Below are 19,068 nucleotides of genomic sequence, written 5' to 3' on the forward strand. Positions count from 1 at the left end.
CCTAGAATCAAAAGGCGTACGGATTAGTAGACTTAAAATGGAGTACCTTAAATGTGATTTCAATACGAGTGAAGAGGAACAAGAGGATATAGTGGAATTTCGAATTGGGGATCAGATTTTACCTCCACAAGAGTCCTTTAGATATTTAGGCTCGATGCTTCACAAATCAGGAATGAAAGATCATGACGTGACGCATAGTATACGAGTAGGGTGGTTTAAGTGGAGGGCAGCGAAAGGGGTGTTGTGCAACAAGAAGGTACCCCTTAAATTGAAAGAGAAATTCTTCAAGGTGACAATCAGACCAGTCATGTTGTACGGATCGGAGTATTGGCCAATGTCGAAAGCCCAGGAGAGAAGGATGGAGGTGGCAAAAATGAGGATGCTTAGGTGGACGTGTGGTAAGACCATGCTAGATTTGATACCAAATGGAGTTTTCAGGGAGAAGTTGGAAGTTGGGAACATAACCAACAAGCTGAGGGAAGGACGACTTAGATGGTTTGGGCATGTTAGGAGGCACCCAATTTTAGCCCCGGTTAGGAGAGTCGAGACCCTCATTGTTGGGGGCGTAAGGAGAAGGGGTAGACCCAAACGTAGGTTAGAGGATATAATGAAGTTTGACTTGAAAGAGCTTCTATTGATGGAGGACATAACTTCTGATAGGAGCCTGTGGAGGAGTAGAATTAGAATAACTGAGTAAGATTCTTTTATTTTTTTTGGCTTATTAGAACTATAACTATATATTATATAGCTATACTATATATATATATATATATATATATATATATATATATATATATATATATATATATATATATATATATATATATATATATATATATATATATATATATATATATATATATATATATATATCCCTCTACATGGTACCAGATTTTGCCTGTATAGCTATACATTGCATTATTGTTTTCATATTTTCCCATCGCATTTATAGGTTATTCGATGGTCTGTATATGTATTTACGTATAGGTTTTTGCACCTATGTTTATATGTATACGTGTACAGGCCTCTGTATCTATGTGTGTGTTTTTAGGCTATATATAGGTACCTATGTATATGTTTGCATTTGTATATGTTTGTATGTCTCTAGGTGCATGTATCTAAGTGTTTATACGTATGTCTGTATCTAAACCTTGGTATATATACCTATGTAAGTATCTATATGTATACATGTTTAGGTATGGGTATTTATTCATGCTTATGTGTGTGTGGGGGTATATATAGAGGTATATATATATATATATATATATATATATATATATATATATATATATATATATATATATATATATATATATATATATATATACATACATATACATATATATACACACACACACACACACACACACACACACATATATATATATATATATATATATATATATATATATATATATATATATATATATATATATATATATATATATATATATATATATATATATGTGTGTGTGTGTGTGTGTGTGTGGGGGGGGGGTGGGGTGGGTGTGTATGTGTGGCTTTTTTTTATGTCTACCTGATATTACTTATCTTTGTGCATTATGATCCATGCTATATGTCATACTGTTGTGCATCACTTCTATATATGTCTTCTTTTATGGATACTTTGTATGGTTTCATCTTCCTAGGCGCTCATAACTCTTACAGGTATGTATGCTCGCAATTTTTTTTTTTTGCTTTGATGAGCAATTCTGGCCGGAGGTCCTTTAGGAAGCAATCTCTTGACTCTCGAGTAAAGGGAGGGACGATGTTATCTAATCGCAGATTCTATACCCGCGGGTGGAGTAGTAACTTCCTTCTAATCTAGGGTACGAGGAATGATTGTCTACACCCCACCTCCTCCATACCATACACTGATGGGATTGGGTATTGTTGTTGTTGTTGTTGTTGTTTCACATTTTTTCGCAAAGTGAGCTTCTAAACTCCTATTTAGCAGTAGATTAGTGTGTTTAATGAGCTATTTTTCTTGAAAACATGTAGAATATGAGTAGATATCGTTAGCGAAAACATGAGTTTTTACGCGATATCAAGGGGGGATCGGGTGATAACTAAAAAATCCCATGGGTTAAATGGGACAAAGCACTACTACCATATAGGGCGGGGGTTTAAATATTTGGACTCTAAAATCCAAAAACCTTGCTTTATTAAGAAAATAGTGGTGGCGATTTCGTAGTGAGAAAAATGTTTTTTTTTGGGTAAAAATCATTCAAAGTTTAAATGGAGGGATGAGGGTTTGGAATGACAAATGTAAACTAATGTTCAAACAGAAGATCCCCTTGGAATAATATACGCAAGCTTGGACAGGAAATTGATAGCATGAATGTTACATTTTCTAATTGTTTTGTGAAAGTTGTCAACTGATATCGCGTAAAAAGTCATGTTTTTATTAATGATATTCACTCAAATTCTACATGTATTCAAGCAAAATAGTTCTATAAATGCACTAATCCACTAAGTTTTGCTAAACATGACTTTAAAAGCCCACTTTACGAAAAAGCTGTAAAAAGAGTCAAATTTAGGATTTTCTAACCCTAATGTTAAACAACCATAGAAGACCACTGTACCAGGAGTGCCAACACTTATTCAAGACACGTATATGAAAATCTATCAAGGGCCTAGAAGTTCATCTGGTTCATATACAAAGATCAAGAAGTTCCAAGACTTATACACACTGAAAAACACATACAAAACCCTAATCACATAATACTTCAAATATGACCGCAAGGAACATCAAGAAGTGATTCAGGGGATTGTGTGTAACTATTCAAAGTCTAAGGAACCCCAAGAAAATACATTTGCCAACTTCAAGTCAATAACATATGCTGGCACAAAATGACGTACTATAAGAAACTATGATACGACAAACAAGGACTTCTAATCACCACTTAGCCACTCAGTTCCACCAACTGGCAACCCAGTTGGTGTAACTAGCGACCCATTTACTGCAACTGGTGACCCAATTACATCAACTGGTGACCCAGGGTAAAATTTGTGACCCATGGTTAAGTAAGCACTTGAAACTGGTGACCCGTGTTTAGTTAACTGATAAAATTGGTGACCCATGATTAACAACTGGCGACCCTGGGACCAAAACTGGCAGCCCAGGGACTAGAACTGGCGACCCAGGTTACAATGGCGACCCATGGTTAGTTAACCACTTAAAATTGGCGACCCTTGGTTAGTTAACTATTTGAAACTGGCGACCCATGCTTAAGAAACTGCGATGCAACATCAAAACTAGCGACACAGTGATCCTATAAATAGCAGCCTTCAGACGTTCATTTCAATCATTCAAGAAACTCAGATTTCTCTTATTCCGAGTTTTCATAGCTCTTTCTCTCCCACAACACAATCTTTCAAAGCTTAGGCTAGTTTCTTGTAAATTAGTGTAGGTTTTGTAAAGCTTTAAGAAGCTGTCTATACTACTTAAATCAAGGGTTGGAGCTTGGTCTTATGTAAAATTTTTCTATAAATAATACATAAGTGAATCACGGTAATAGCTAAATTTGCAAGGATCGTCTATGTCATTGTAAGTTTTACTATTACTATATTTATTATTTATTACGTTAACATTTATCTTTATAATTATATAATTATTATATGTGTTGTTATAATAATTATTATTATATTATTATCGTAATATTAATAAGATATCCCCGTAATATTCACCGCGAAAGCTGTTGAATATTACACTTATCTATCTACTCTAATATATGTTTAAGTCTAACCTATAAACTTAACAAAACTCTCGGAAACCACTTGATATATATTTAACCTTGGTCAACTGAAGTACTAGTTCAAGGATTACCCTTTCCAACCATTTGTGTGGTTAACGGTTTATCTAAATTTAAACGTCAGTATTTAATAAAATGTGTTACTTATCTTTGTTAAGCATCCTCGCTCAGAACTGAAGTAATTACAACTAATTGTAATTACAAAAATACATGGCTGGTCGTAGTGGTTGAGATAAACAGCTTGATTGAAAAGGAGGTCTTTAGTTGTCGTAAATAGGTCCATTAAATGGATCAAGACATTGCACTAGTTATATTCCAACGTCTAACATAAGAACTTTATAAATTCGCAAAATATATTTTAAAGTCGCCCGTTTGTTTCCTAGAGAATTTACTAAGGTTTTGTCTTTAAGAAAAACTGTAATATTACATGGGACACCGTCTTATTCAGATAGCCTAAATTTAAGGCCGTCAGTATTCTCTGTTGGAGAGTGCGGTACAGGGTACATGTAAGTTATCCTACAGTCAGAATCACCCTTGGCTTAAAGATTACCAGTGACATCCTTAATTGGAACCGGACCAATTAAGGAGGGCTTTAAGTTTACAACAAACTTTAATATATAATTTATGAATTCAACCCCGATTGACCCAATGAAACTTATAAATATATATACTATAAAATTTTGATAAATATATCTATTCCTAACTATATATATATATGTACTAACATATACATAATATATATATAGTATATATAATATACTATAAGTAGTTAGGTACGTAGGTGTTAAAACAGAAAACGCAACACAAAAATATTGAGTATCTATAAAATCCAAAACCCGAAAAGTACTCACAAAAACATAATAATATATTAACTAAAATCTATTTTAGGAAAACTTTGAGATTCTCGTTCAAACTGTTGAGTCGTGTGACGACCATAGGTTATACTTACGCCATCTGCCTATTAGATAACTGTGAGTACAAACCAAGGCCCTAGCAATTACAAATAATTATTACCTATAATATACTAGTGCGACAGGTCTCGCTCTCTGAGAATCAGAAAGACCCATCTCTTCTAACGACCAGAGAGACGCAACTAGGACCGACCATCATGAGTAAAACCTAGGAGAAATCATCCTAAATCACCCCATAATCCACAATCCACCATTCATCTTTACATCTATAGGAAGAAGAAAAAGAGGACGGTCCTGGGCATACCATCAACAAAGGTGATTCTATATTATTTTGGAAAGATAAATGGTTAGGAGATCAAACACTTAGCGAAAAGTTTGGAAGATTGTTTAGACTCGAAGAAAATGAGGACGCTCTGGTTATGGATCGAACAGAGCAAGATATTAACTCATGGAAAGCTACATGTGGATGGTCTCTGTTACCGACAGGAAGAACACAAGACGAGTTTGATGAACTCCTTTCGATGCATAATAGTTTATGTTTGGAAATGTAATCTACATGCAAATAATTTGTTTTCTGTTTCGAATCTCAGATGTGTGATCGAGAAAAGATATTGCCCATTATGTCTCATGTGTGCGACACTATGAGCAATAAATTGTTACAACAAAAGATTGACATTTTTATATGGTGTACATTTTTGAGAAGGTTACTCGTTCTTGTTGAATTAGAAAAACGTGGTATTGATCTTGATTCCTTGAGATGCCTGATGATACGCATAATGATCCGTCTCAGAAAGGCACACTATTAGTAGCACTCCGCCTAGAGTGTATCCGGCATGAACCATCCCGGGCAAAGAATATCTTCCCGGCCCCACCTTAGTAACTTAATCAGAAGGTTACTTGCGTACATATTCGGGATGAAGCATACCGGACAAAGCCGAGATGCTACATAAAACTCATCCTACCTGGACAAGTGTTCAGGCTACCAAAATCACTTGGCCGAGTACAAAGCATCGAGAATTCAAGAACCATACCATTACATAAAAGGCCTGCTAAACCATGTATACCGAGTACCCGATAACCTTTTACAAGATTACCTACGAACCGGTTACAATCTCACACGGACATAAAACTACCGTGAAGAAACACTTGGAATAAAACATCAGGTAAAGCCCTTTTGTCTGAGCAAGACATTCAACTGTGACACTCTAGACTGATCTTCCACATATATATATACGTAAATACAAAATTACAAACTGACAGGAAAAAGTAAGAAGAAGAAAGAAGAAAAAAGGGTACCGTTTTCGTGAAAAACTGTTGGTTTTTAGAAGAAGAAGCGTTTGAAGATACGAAAGTTGTAAAAAGTGAGACGAATAAGAAAGGTGGCTATTTATAGGTTTCAAAGAAATCGATCCAACGACCAAGATTAAAAGATGAATCTCTAAAAGTAATGATTAAAATCGCAAAAAGTTGTTCCTCGAACACCGTTCTAAAAAGTTGAAAAATGGAAAAAACACAAAAGGGGGGGCGAGTCTGTAGAAACAGTCCTTTCAATCTGTCAGGCATTTAATGCACGTCCAATCAGCAACGAGGGTTCATTTTCGAGTTTGAGAAAGGTAACCGTTCCGGCTACCGTCCTCAAACTGGGGGGACTTGATGATACGCATAACGATCCGTCTCAGAAAGGCACACTATTAGTAGCACTCCACCTAGAGTGTATCCGGCATGAACCATCCCGGGAAAAAAATATCTTCTCGGCCCCACCTTAGTAACCTGATCAGAAGGTTACTTGCGAACATATCTGGGATGAAGCATACCGGACAAAGGCTAGACGGGACGCTACATAAAACTCATCCTACCCGGATAAGTGTGTAGGCTACCGGCATCACTTAGCCTAGTAAAAAGCATCGAGAAGTCAAGAACCATACCATTACATAAAAGGCCTGCTAAACCATGTATGCCGAGTACCCAATCACCTTTTACAAGATTACCTACAAACCGGTTACAATCTCATCCGGACATAACACTACTGTGAAGAAACACTTGGAATAAAACATCAGGTAAAACCCTTTTGTCTGAGCAAAACATTCAACCGTCACTATCTAGACAGATCTACTACACTCTCGGAATTACCATGTCTAGCCAAATCAGGTGTCTAGTCCCGGGACAAGCACTTTGTCCCGGAACAAGCACACTATCCCAGAACATGCACACTGTCCCGGAACAACCATACCGTACCAGAACAAGGGCACCGTCCCAGAACAAACACATGATCCCGGAGCAAAGGCACAAACGGGATGCACGCCACGTCAGCCCACGAATCTAAGAAAGTTTGTTAGGATATGTTTGTTATTCCTATGAAAGGGACATGTGTCACGTCAACCCTAGGGATTAGTGAAGTTTGTTATAACCATGAAAGGGACATGTGCCACGTCATCATTCCCTCAAAACACCTATAAATACACGAACAAGATCATTCATTCGACAACACTAGATGCATTAACGTTACTCTGCCCAAATTAATTACAATAACGTTTCTCCAGCTGATAACACGACTCCGATAAAGATTCCGATCGATATCGGAGTTAGCCACTACTCTAAGATATTAACTTATTCGATTCCGATCGAATAAGCTCAATTCCATCGATTGTTTTACGCCCTTGGAATCCAGATTTAAAATCGGGGTTTGCACAGTTATTGGAGATAAAACATTGGATCCACTCTCTTTCAAAAATCTAGCACTCAAATCCGAAATCTATTTCGCCCTTTGCGATTTTGGTTTGATCAATGCCCAATCTGTGATGATGATGTTGAATGTGACGACCCGAAAATTTCCGACCAAATTTAAACTTAATCGGATTATGATTCTGACACCATATTACCATCAGTGTTTAATCATATAAAAATAGAATTATATTGAAACTACCTCGGATTGATAACCGATGATTCAGATATGGTAGCATTAAATGCAGAGGAAACAGCAAAATTGTAGATGGTCTAAACGGCCAAAAGTTGATAATAAAGAATGGAAGGTTAGGAACACTAGATAGAAAATATAGTACTGAAAAACGGATTGAACTAACCTGGAAGGAGACCGAGGACAAATAAAAAGGACCAAACTCTATATTCAAAGAATTCAGGTAATTCTGGATCCAATGAAATCTTCAGTAAATATCTTGCTCCGAAGTCATGTTAAATCTTGTGAAAAATTTTTCTTCATCAACCTTCGAACTTAGAAATTCCAAAATATCATCATAAATATCTTCGATATTTCTGAGGATATTTTCATAAATATTCTTGTCCGATATTATTTATCTCTTCGCGTTGTCTATGTTACATCATAAAGGAAACTATTTTAGTTTCTAAATTCTGAAACCTTCTAGTATAAATTATGAATGTTATGGAAGTAGTGTTGGAAATTGATGCATGAGTTAGTATAATATAATGACACTTGATCAACGTGATTATATTACAGTAAGTCATGCTGAATTTCTAAATGGAATGTGATGATTCACAGATCATAACGTCATCATGTGTCATGTTACACGACTCTTACATTTTATCTAATCTATAAACATATCAAGAACATATTTCTTGATAGTTCTATCTTCTCTCTTGAATTCTGGTAATCTAACCAATCAAGATCGTGCTATTACAATTTCTTTCTTAGTACATTTGTCATGTTCATTCGAAACTTCATACCTACGAATTCTGAATCATTATTCGCTTTATTTAAATTCGGGAAAAGAAAACAAAAGGATGGAACCCCAAAATATAATGGAAACGAAGGGAGTGGATTTATAGTAAAATATTCGTCAGAACAAGTCAAAACAGATTATCGCATTTAAATAAAGAGGATCTTAATTTCCTTAATTATCGGAGAATCAAATCTTATTACGAAGACTTCCTCTAAATTCCTTGAATTTCGGAAATCAACCGTGACTACGTCACCAGTTAAGACGAACCTTCAATTATTCATTTCACTCTTTTGTGATAGCTTCATTCGTATTTTTCGATTAATCGAATTATATTATCCTTAATACTCAATGATGATAAAACTCTAGTTATCAACTCATATTCGTCATGAAAACATTTTTTTTGTTAGCCATGACAACTCCACTCAAATTTCGGGAAGAAATTTCTTTAACGGGTAGGTACTGTGACGACCCGGAAATTTCCGACCAAATTTAAACTTAATCTGATTATGATTCCGACACGATAAGCAAAACCTATTAATCTGAGTCTCAAGAATTTGAATTGATTTCATGGATACATTTGACTTTTGACCATTCCCGATTATTCACGAACTATTATTTGTAAACAGATAAGTATATATATATATATATATATATATATATATATATATATATATATATATATATATATATATATATATATATATATATATATATATAAGAAAGTATAAATAATTATATATATAAAAATATTAATAAACTGATATATATAATAATATATTAAGTAATGAAATTTGTATTTTATGTATATATATATATATATATATATATATATATATATATATATATATATATATATACACATATGGATATTACTTATAAACATATTATACTATTAGATTTAATGGTTTAAAAATATAAATAGTGTATTCAACTATGTAATAAAACTTGATATAATTATAGTTATTGTAATTTGATAATATATTATAAAATCATTAAAAAAAAACTACATAATTATAAATTGTAATATGAAAAAATGTAAACACAAGTAAAAATATAGTTATTACATTAATAATGTTACCATTACTTTCATTAAAATAAATATTAAAATTATATTATTATTTAATGTTATATATAAATACAATATTTAATATATCTAATATTCGTAATATTATTTTTATTATGTTAAAATTCATTATTATTATTAGATAATAATACAAATTTATTATTCTTATTATTATTATTGTTGTTATAAAAACAATACAATTTATTAAAAATATCATTATTATGATAAATATTATTATTATTAGGATAATTATTACTAATTGTATTATTATTATGTTATTATTAATAATATTCAGTAGTTTTATTATTTATTATTAATAAAATTATTATTATTATTATTAAAAGTATTATTATTATATTTGTTAATTGGAAAATTAGGCAAACTAGTGCAAGATCCGTTTTACCTCAACATCTGCCTTTTGAAATTTTGTTTTTTGTTTCCAAATCTGTTAATAGGCGAGATTAGATCACAGATATATACAAAATCTGTTTAGGGTCATTTTCCTCTTTTTATTTACTTATTTTATTTATTTATTTAATTGCCTTGATTGATTCTTTCGGTCCACAACCTGTTAAGACGTCGATATCCAAATAATTTGGATAGATTATATGTACTACAACTCACTCCATTACTCAAACGAATCCAATACGCACTACATTACAATAATTAAACCAGATATATTTTCTTTTAATACGAGTTCCTCTGTTTTGAAACCCAAACTACAAAACTACGATTTCGAAACAAATTAAAAAAATGTATAAATGCAGTCTTGTTAGGAATTTATCATCTAAACTGTCTGTAAAATCTTAGACTCCAATTCGTTTTACTGATTGAGAATTTTGAAGTCGAAATTTTTATTTTAAAAAGTCAATCATTGTTCTTCACTGAAATTCAAACATCCTGTTAAGAATTAGGTGAAATTGAGGATTCAGATAGATTCCAGGAAAGTTTTAAAACATATTTTGTATAGGAACCGTGAGCTGAAAACATCTAGAACTTAAATTCAAGATTTGAGTTCCAATTTTTTGTTTTCGCGTCAGTTACAGCTTCCCCAATCTGTTTAATTATATTTTTTTTATTTGTTGTGTATGTTAATTATAAATATGTCCTTTTTATTTATGTTTCAAGGTTAAATCAAAGTTTAAACTGAGTTAGGATTAAATTATGGTCGACTGGTTTAGTGAAGAAGAAGATGACAGGATATGTCGAGATAAATATAAATGGGTTATGAAGTATTCAGAGAAAACATAATTAAACGAGTGGTTAGAGGAGTGTTTGGGTATTCGAGAGGTCTTGGGTTCGAGTCTCGGCGATAGCATTCTTTTATTGAGCTTTACTTCAAAGGTTGTAACTTTTATTTTTATTTTTATTATTATTATTATTGTTATTATTATTATTATTATTATTATTATTATTATTATTGTTATTATTATTATTATTGTTAATGTGTTAATACTAATTATTATTATTATTATTATTATTATTATTATTATTATTATTATTATTATTATTATTATTATTATTATTATTATTATTATTATTATTATTATTATTTTTGATATGATAAGTATTATTATTATTAACATTATTATTATGATTATTATTATTGTTATTATTAGTAATATTATTATTATTAGTATTAGTATGTATTATAGATAAAATTGTTATTTAAAATCATCATTATTATAATTAACAATATTGTTATTATTAGTAGTATAATTATTATTATTATTACTATTAAAATTATTATCATTAGTATTAAAATGATCGATAAAAGTATTGTTATTATTATTACCAACAATAATATTGGAATTAACATTTTTTATTTTTATTTTCATTAATACTAGTATTAATATCATTGTTATAGTTATTAAGATTATTATAATTATTATTAACGTAAGTATCATTATTAACAATATCACTATTATTATTATTAATATTATCAGTATTAATAAAGTTATTATTACTATCATTAGTAAAACATTAATATCAAAACTATCATTTTTAACAAATAAATATTTTGTACATAAAAACACACTTATTATATATACTATAATTATATTGACATTCCATATAACTATATGAAAAACATATTAACATTATATATATAGTTACATATAACGAATTAAGTATTTTTTTTATAATACTATATATATATATATATATATATATATATATATATATATATATATAGTGGACCAATCCATGGATAAGCACTAAATGGGTACAAACTGGATAAGTAAAATTTCAAATTTTTTTTTTAAAAAAAAACGTTCCTTTAATATGCAAATAGAAGAAAACGAAAAAATTTTAAAATTTTTTTTAACAAAATCGTTCGAAAATCGATGATGAATGGTAAACATCGATGATGAATGGTAAAATTAACCATTCATCTGGTTAATTTATCATTCTTTTTGTTCGCGATAAATGATAAAATTAATCAATGCTTAAAAAAAGCAGATGAATGGTTAATTTAACCATTCATCTGTTTATGATGAATGATAAAAAAACAGATGAATGGTTAATTTAACCATTCATCTGGTTTTTTTAGCATTGATTAATTTTATCATTCATCGTAAACAAGATGAATGATAAATTAACCCGATGAATGGTTAATTTTACCATTCATCATCGATTTTTGAAAGATTTTGAACTTTTTTTTTTATGAAAAAATTGATTAGAGGTGCATTTTAATGCAGATTTATGAATGTAAAAAAAAAATCAAAAAAAAATTTATTTTGCTTATCCCGTTTGTACTCCTTTTAAGCTTATCCTTGGATCGTGCCCCTATATATATATATATATATATATATATATATATATATATATATATATATATATATATATATATATATATATATATATATATATATATATATATATATATATATATATATATATATAGGGATAGGATCAAGAGGGAAGTAACCAATTGGGGGAAGCAAAAACTTTTTTTTTTCGTTTTTTGAAAAAACTTTGTTCACGAATATTATAGATGAGATGAAAATATGAACATTTAGTAGAGACACTTTGTGATAAATGTTTTTATTTTGGCGAAAAAACGCTCGAAGAAGTAATATATAATAATTATCGTGTTTTTCGAGCGTATTTTGAGGTTTTAGCTATTGGGGTTTAGATATTAGGGTTTAGATATTAGGGTTTATAGGGTTTAGATATTAGGGTTTATAAATTTAGGGTTTAGGGTTTAGATTTAGGGTTTAGATTTAGGATTTAGATTGAGTTTTTAACACGAACGGTTTAGAGTTTAGGGTTTAGGGTTTGGTGTTTTGGGTTTATGGAATAAACCCAAAACACCAAACCCTAAACCCTAAACCCTAAACTCTAAATTGGGCTAAATTTTACTTCACAAAACATGGAAAAAAAAACGTTCATATTCTTTACGAACAATATTATCTTGAATGTTATTTTTGTCGATCGTTTTCCCGCCTAAATAATAACATTCATCACGAAGTGCCTCTTCTAAATGTTCATATTTTCGTGTGATCTTGATGCCGAAAAAAAATTTCAAAAAAATGAAAAAAAAAAATTTGCTTCCCCCCGCTCCCCCCGATTGGTTACTTCCCCATTGATCCTGCGCCTATATATATATATATATATATATATATATATATATATATATATATATATAACACATAATTTAAGATATAATATAAATATATGAGTTTAAATAAAATTTAGTATAAATTTTATATAACTACAATTACATATATGAAATTATGTGATTTCCATTATGTATATTAATAAATACTTGATATAGGTTCGTGAATCCAAGGCCAACCCTGCATTGTTCAGTTCTGTCGTATGTATATTTTTACTACAAAATATCGTATGGTGAGTTTCATTTGCTCCCTTTTTAAATGCTTTTGCAATATATATTTTTGGGACTGAGAATACATGCGCTGCTTTTATAACTGTTTTACGAAATAGACACAAGTAATCGAAACTATATTCTATGGTTGAATTATTAAACCGAATATGCCCCTTTTTAGTCTGGTAATCTAAGAATTAGGGAACAGACACCCTAATTGACGCGAATCCTAAAGATAGATCTATTGAGCCCAACAAGCCCCATCCAAAGTACCGGATGCTTTAGTACTTCGAATTTATCATGTCCGAAGGGAGTCCCAGAATGATGGGGATATTCTATATGCATCTTGTTAAGGTCGGTTACCAGGTGTTCAATCCATATGAATGATTTTTGTCTCTATGCATGGGACGTATGTTTATGAGAAATGAAAATATGAAATCTTGTGGTTTATTAAAAATTATGAAATGATTATTTATGATAAACTAATGAACTCACCAACCTTTTTGGTTGACACTTGAAAGCATGTTTATTCTCAGGTACGAAAGAAATCTTCCGCTGTGCATATGCTCATCTTAGAGATATTACTTGGAGTCATTCATGGCATATTTTAAAAGACGTTGCATTCGAGTCATCGATTTCATCAAGAATATTATCAAGTCATTTATAGTTTAGATATATTATGAAATGGTATGCATGCCTGTCAACTTTCGATAAAATGAAAGTTTGTCTTTTAAAAACGAATGCAATGTTTGTAAAATGTATCATATAGAGGTCAAGAACCTCGCGATGTAACCAAATGTAATGTATTCGTCCGGATGGATTAGGACGGGTCATCACATTGAATCTGTAGAGCATATCATACTTGATTGTAAGTTCGCAAAAGATCTACGGGGAAGAGTATATCGATGGTGGAATTCGGGAAACTTGGTCCAAACAATTTTTAGAGGAAAGATTTAAAGGGAATAGAAGCCTTGCAACGTCAAGCATGACATCAAAAATATGGCAAGCTATTGAAAAGGGTATGCGGATACGTGATTTGGCAAAATGAACATCAAGTCGTCTTTGAGAAAAAAGAAAAGAAATGGGTCGTTAGCATTAAACGAGATTTAAATAAAATCGTAAATTTTTTGTAAAGATATTATATCAAGTCGTGGGATTTAGATTAGAGTTTCCCTTTATAACACGTATCTAATTCTAAACAATACTACTCGTTTTGCAGTCGTCTTTGAAAAAAGAAAACGGAAAATGTAAACAAAGACCATTTCTCAACGTATATTTTGTTTGGTTAAAGACATTGATCTTTTACAATGACTGACTTCATTTTCAATCGTGACAGTTCAATTGGATGTGGACAACTAATATTTTAAAAACTGCTTGTTTTTATTATGATTATGTTATTTTCGTAATTCACTTGTCTTTCTTATGATGGTATGCCTTAAAATATTAAAATACTATCCGTCGTCCTATAATAAATTATATATGTTTATAATTCTATTTTAAATTAAGTATTTCACCAATATAATTAAAATAGATTAAATAGAGAGAGAAAATGGTTTGTTATAAAAAATGGAACTAGTTAAATTTTCTATAATATTTAGATTTAAATTAAAATTACCTCTTATAACAAGACGGATATAAAATAAAAGATCGTCAAAGAAACTATTCTAAATAGTAGTACTATTTTCTCTAATCTCTGGGTGTTTGGTTATCTTTGTCAGAATGCACTAATAGTAAATGTTTTATGTTTTTTTAAATTCGGCGGATCAACGACTTTCGATGTTATATTGTTGATTCATTATTTTGTCATGAATGGTTTCGGTGACTCCAAATTTAAGGTTCTAGTATTTAGCCATGTTGTTGTTAGCTTGTCATTTTAAATGTTTACCACCATGTTGGTAGATGCTTATTTGATTAGCTTAGCTTTTTTGTTTCGCATTATGTGGTATGTTGTTAAGTTAAAATTTTTACTCCTGATGATTCAGATTGTACTTTGTTAATTTTCGGATTTTTTATTTATATTACTTTTAGGAAAAAATAATTTTTACTATTTAATTAATTAATCATTAGCCTTATAATATTAAATTCACCGGCAACTAGAATTTGCTGTAATAAATTTATTTAAAATTTAATTTAGAGCTAGGTGAAGTTTGAGTGTATGACGCGGTGAGCAAAGCAAGTGAAAGCGCCGCAAGATTATGCACTTAACGCGCAAATGCAATTGTCATTTTCCCATGCATGCGCCCAACGAATAAGATTAATATGATTGACTTTGGGTTTAAAAGATGGCATCAATAACTAACTTATCTATTATTGAAGTGATTGAATTAGAAAACAGCTAAGTTTGTTACGCAGTACTAATTAGAGGTGTTCAATATCGAATGGAAACCAAACCACTTAAAACCAAATAGAATATGGAAAACGATTTTAGATTTGTATAAAATCAAAATCGAATTCAAGTGTTGGTTCAGTTTTTTGCTTTGAATTTTTCAAATTCAGTTACAACGAACACCAAAATTCAAAACCCAAAATAACATAATATTAATATTTTTATAACTATAAATATAATTTATATGTGTGTGAATGTGTAATTTTTTGAATTCAGTTGAACAAAATTGAATTATTTAATGTCTTGAAAAGTTAAAAAATTAGCTATGATGTAATTGCAAATTATAAATATTTCGTTTGCACTTTAGAATAAACTTATAATATAATTATAATTATAATATAATGATATTTTCATGTTTTGTAGACTCAGTTTGGATGAATCCACCCATCTGTGATAGAGACCATTGTTAATATTCAAGAGGGCTCTTGAAGCTTCACTTAGGATCGCAGGAGGTCATTTAAGATCGATGAAATTACTATATTAACTAGACAAAAAATATGAATAGTATCAGTGGCAGTTTCGTCTTTTCACATATTTTACTGTAGCAATGGAATCACTGTAGCCTGTTAGCACTGTAGCAACGAAATTACTGTAGCAACGGAATCACTGTTGTAACGACCCGACTTTTTCGCCTTGCTTTTGTGCTTTGTGCTTTCACGAAACTGCGTATTTGTGCTTACTGAGCTATATTATACTCTGGGATCTTACTACATGTGGATTACTTTTGTTTATATGTGAATACGTGCCTTTAAGTACGTAGGTTACTTAACTTGATCCCCGGAAGCCTTTATGACCGTTAGTGTCACTTAACGTTTAGAACGAACTGCGTACTGTGTACACGTTTAACTTTTGTCGTAATCGGAATATTATGACTATGAAATACTAATTGTTATTTTATAATAACAATTACTTGGGTTTTTGGATGCTTAATTACGCTTAGTAATTTACTAGAACACACTAGTTAGTCTTGTTGGACTTTCTACCTTGTTGGACTTTAGCCCACCCTACACTAGCTAGTAGACTATTTAATTAGCCCAATTTTAATAAGTTAGTGACCCATATTAATGTAAGACAAATGCCCATTTATTAGAGGGAACATACTAGCATTTTTGCTTACCATTATCCTTAATGTTGCATGGGATCCTAACATAAGCACCAACTTTAGACAACCATTAACCAAAAAGCAAAAAGGTGTCCCCCTTGTCCCCTCCCATAACCCACGGCCACCACCACCTCCCCACACCCTCACCTTCTATAAATACCAAGCTTATTCATCCCATTTCACACTTGATCTCATTCACAAATTACACACACTTACTCTCTATTCTCTCTCTAGTCTTTCTCACTCTAAAAAGTGTAAGTTTTAAACTTTCTTCTTCTTCTTCTTCTTCTTCTTCTTCTTCTTCTTTTTCCCTTCTCATTCACAACATCATCATCATCAAAGGGTCTAGCTCTTTAGCTTTTAGATCTTGTTATATCTTGTAGATTCAAACTTGGATTTGAATCCTTCAAGAACATGGAATATTCAAGCTTTCTAGCTTTGAATCTTCACTTATTTTGTTAGATCTAAATCTTGTAGCTTTTAATCTTTGTATTTTGTTGTAAAGATTCAAACTTGTGTTTGTAATCTTTATGTAACTTGAAGATCTAGCTTCATGCTTCAAGGATCTTCAAGAACAACCAAGATTCAAGCTTTCTAGCTTTGAATCTTCATTTCTTTTGTTGGATCTAAGTTTTCTAACTTATGATCTCATTATTTTGTTATAAAGATCAAAACTTGTGTTCATGATCTTCATGTAACTTGAAGATCTAAGCTTTATGCTTCAAGATCTTCAAGAACACCAAAGATTCAAGCTTTCTAGCTTTGTAATCTCATAACTTGTGTGGAAAGGATCCAAGCTCTCTAGCTTAGGGTTCCATTACTTTATTTGATCAAGATTGTGTTCATACTTGTTTGATTGAAGGAAAGTTTGTAGCTTTAGTTGTAAATAGAACTTGTATTTGTGTTAAGACTAAGAATATGATGTAACCTTGGTTCATCATCCTTCTAAAACTCTTAAGTGAGTTGTATTCTTACTTGGTCTTTACATATTGTGTGTTGATGGTTGAACCTTGGTCAAAGTGATGCTAACACATCAATGAGTACAAGCATCAAGGATGAGAACTGTGATGAGCATCAAGCACCAAGAATCCCACTGGAGCACTTGTTTACTGTTTTTAGGGGTCTTATCAGACTCTCTGGGCTTCTGGAAAATTGATTTTCAGATATTTCGTTTCGAGTAGATGACTTTTCGTTTAGGCCTCGCCTAAATCCGATATACGGTTTAGGATTTATAGCCTTCCGAAAGTCACTACGCATTTGTAACGTTGTGCTGAAATTTCTGACTTATTCGCACTTAAACCGTCTCCACGGTCAAACGAAGACGAGTTACGTTCTGAAAATTGGTCAGCGGTTAGAGGACTCACATACGGATCCTTGGCCACTGACTAAGCGTCTTTTCGATTTCTATAGAGGTCGTAACAGCTGTCCAAAGTCAGCCTTTTATTTCGATCTCTATTCTTGTTAAACTTACCTTAGCTTTGATGAATGATGATGATGTTGATGATGACACTTAAACTTAATTTATTCACTTTTAAACTTTTGGGGACAACATACTGACCTAGTGACCTTTGACTTAGGTTGACAACCTTTCGGACTGTAGTGACCCGAACTTTTCCATGATTATATATTATATGAGATTCATATTTACATGATTAAATGTTTTCAACATGTTAAGCAATCAAACTTGTTAAGACTTGATTAATTGAAATGAGTTTCATGTAGACAATTGACCACCCAGTTGTCCGGCGATTCAAAAACGATAAAACTTGTAAAAACGACATGACGATATATATATGGATATATATATATATATATATATATATATATATATATATATATATATATATATATATATATATATATATATATATATATATATATATATATATATATATATATATATAACATGATATTATGATAAGTAAGTATCCCACAAAGTATATTAACAAAGAGTTATATGCATAAAGTGAAACTACCGAATTAAAGAAACTCGAAACGATATATATAACGATTATCGTTATAACAACGTTTTAATTAAAATAAATACATATGTATTGTATTAAGATATGAACACACTATGTTTAACATGATAAAATGATAATTAATTATATCATTAAGTGTATTAACATTGAACTACACAAGTAAAATGAGACTACTAACTTAAGGATTTCGAAACAATATATATATATATATGTGTAACGATTATCGTTGTAATAGTATTTTAACATATATATATATATATATATGATATTAAGATATATCCATACACCATGTTATCATGTTAACATAATAATTTAACATCTCATTTAAATATAATAACAATGGAT

This window comes from Rutidosis leptorrhynchoides, chromosome 2 (assembly GCF_046630445.1).
Source record: "Rutidosis leptorrhynchoides isolate AG116_Rl617_1_P2 chromosome 2, CSIRO_AGI_Rlap_v1, whole genome shotgun sequence".
Lineage (NCBI taxonomy): Eukaryota > Viridiplantae > Streptophyta > Magnoliopsida > Asterales > Asteraceae > Rutidosis > Rutidosis leptorrhynchoides.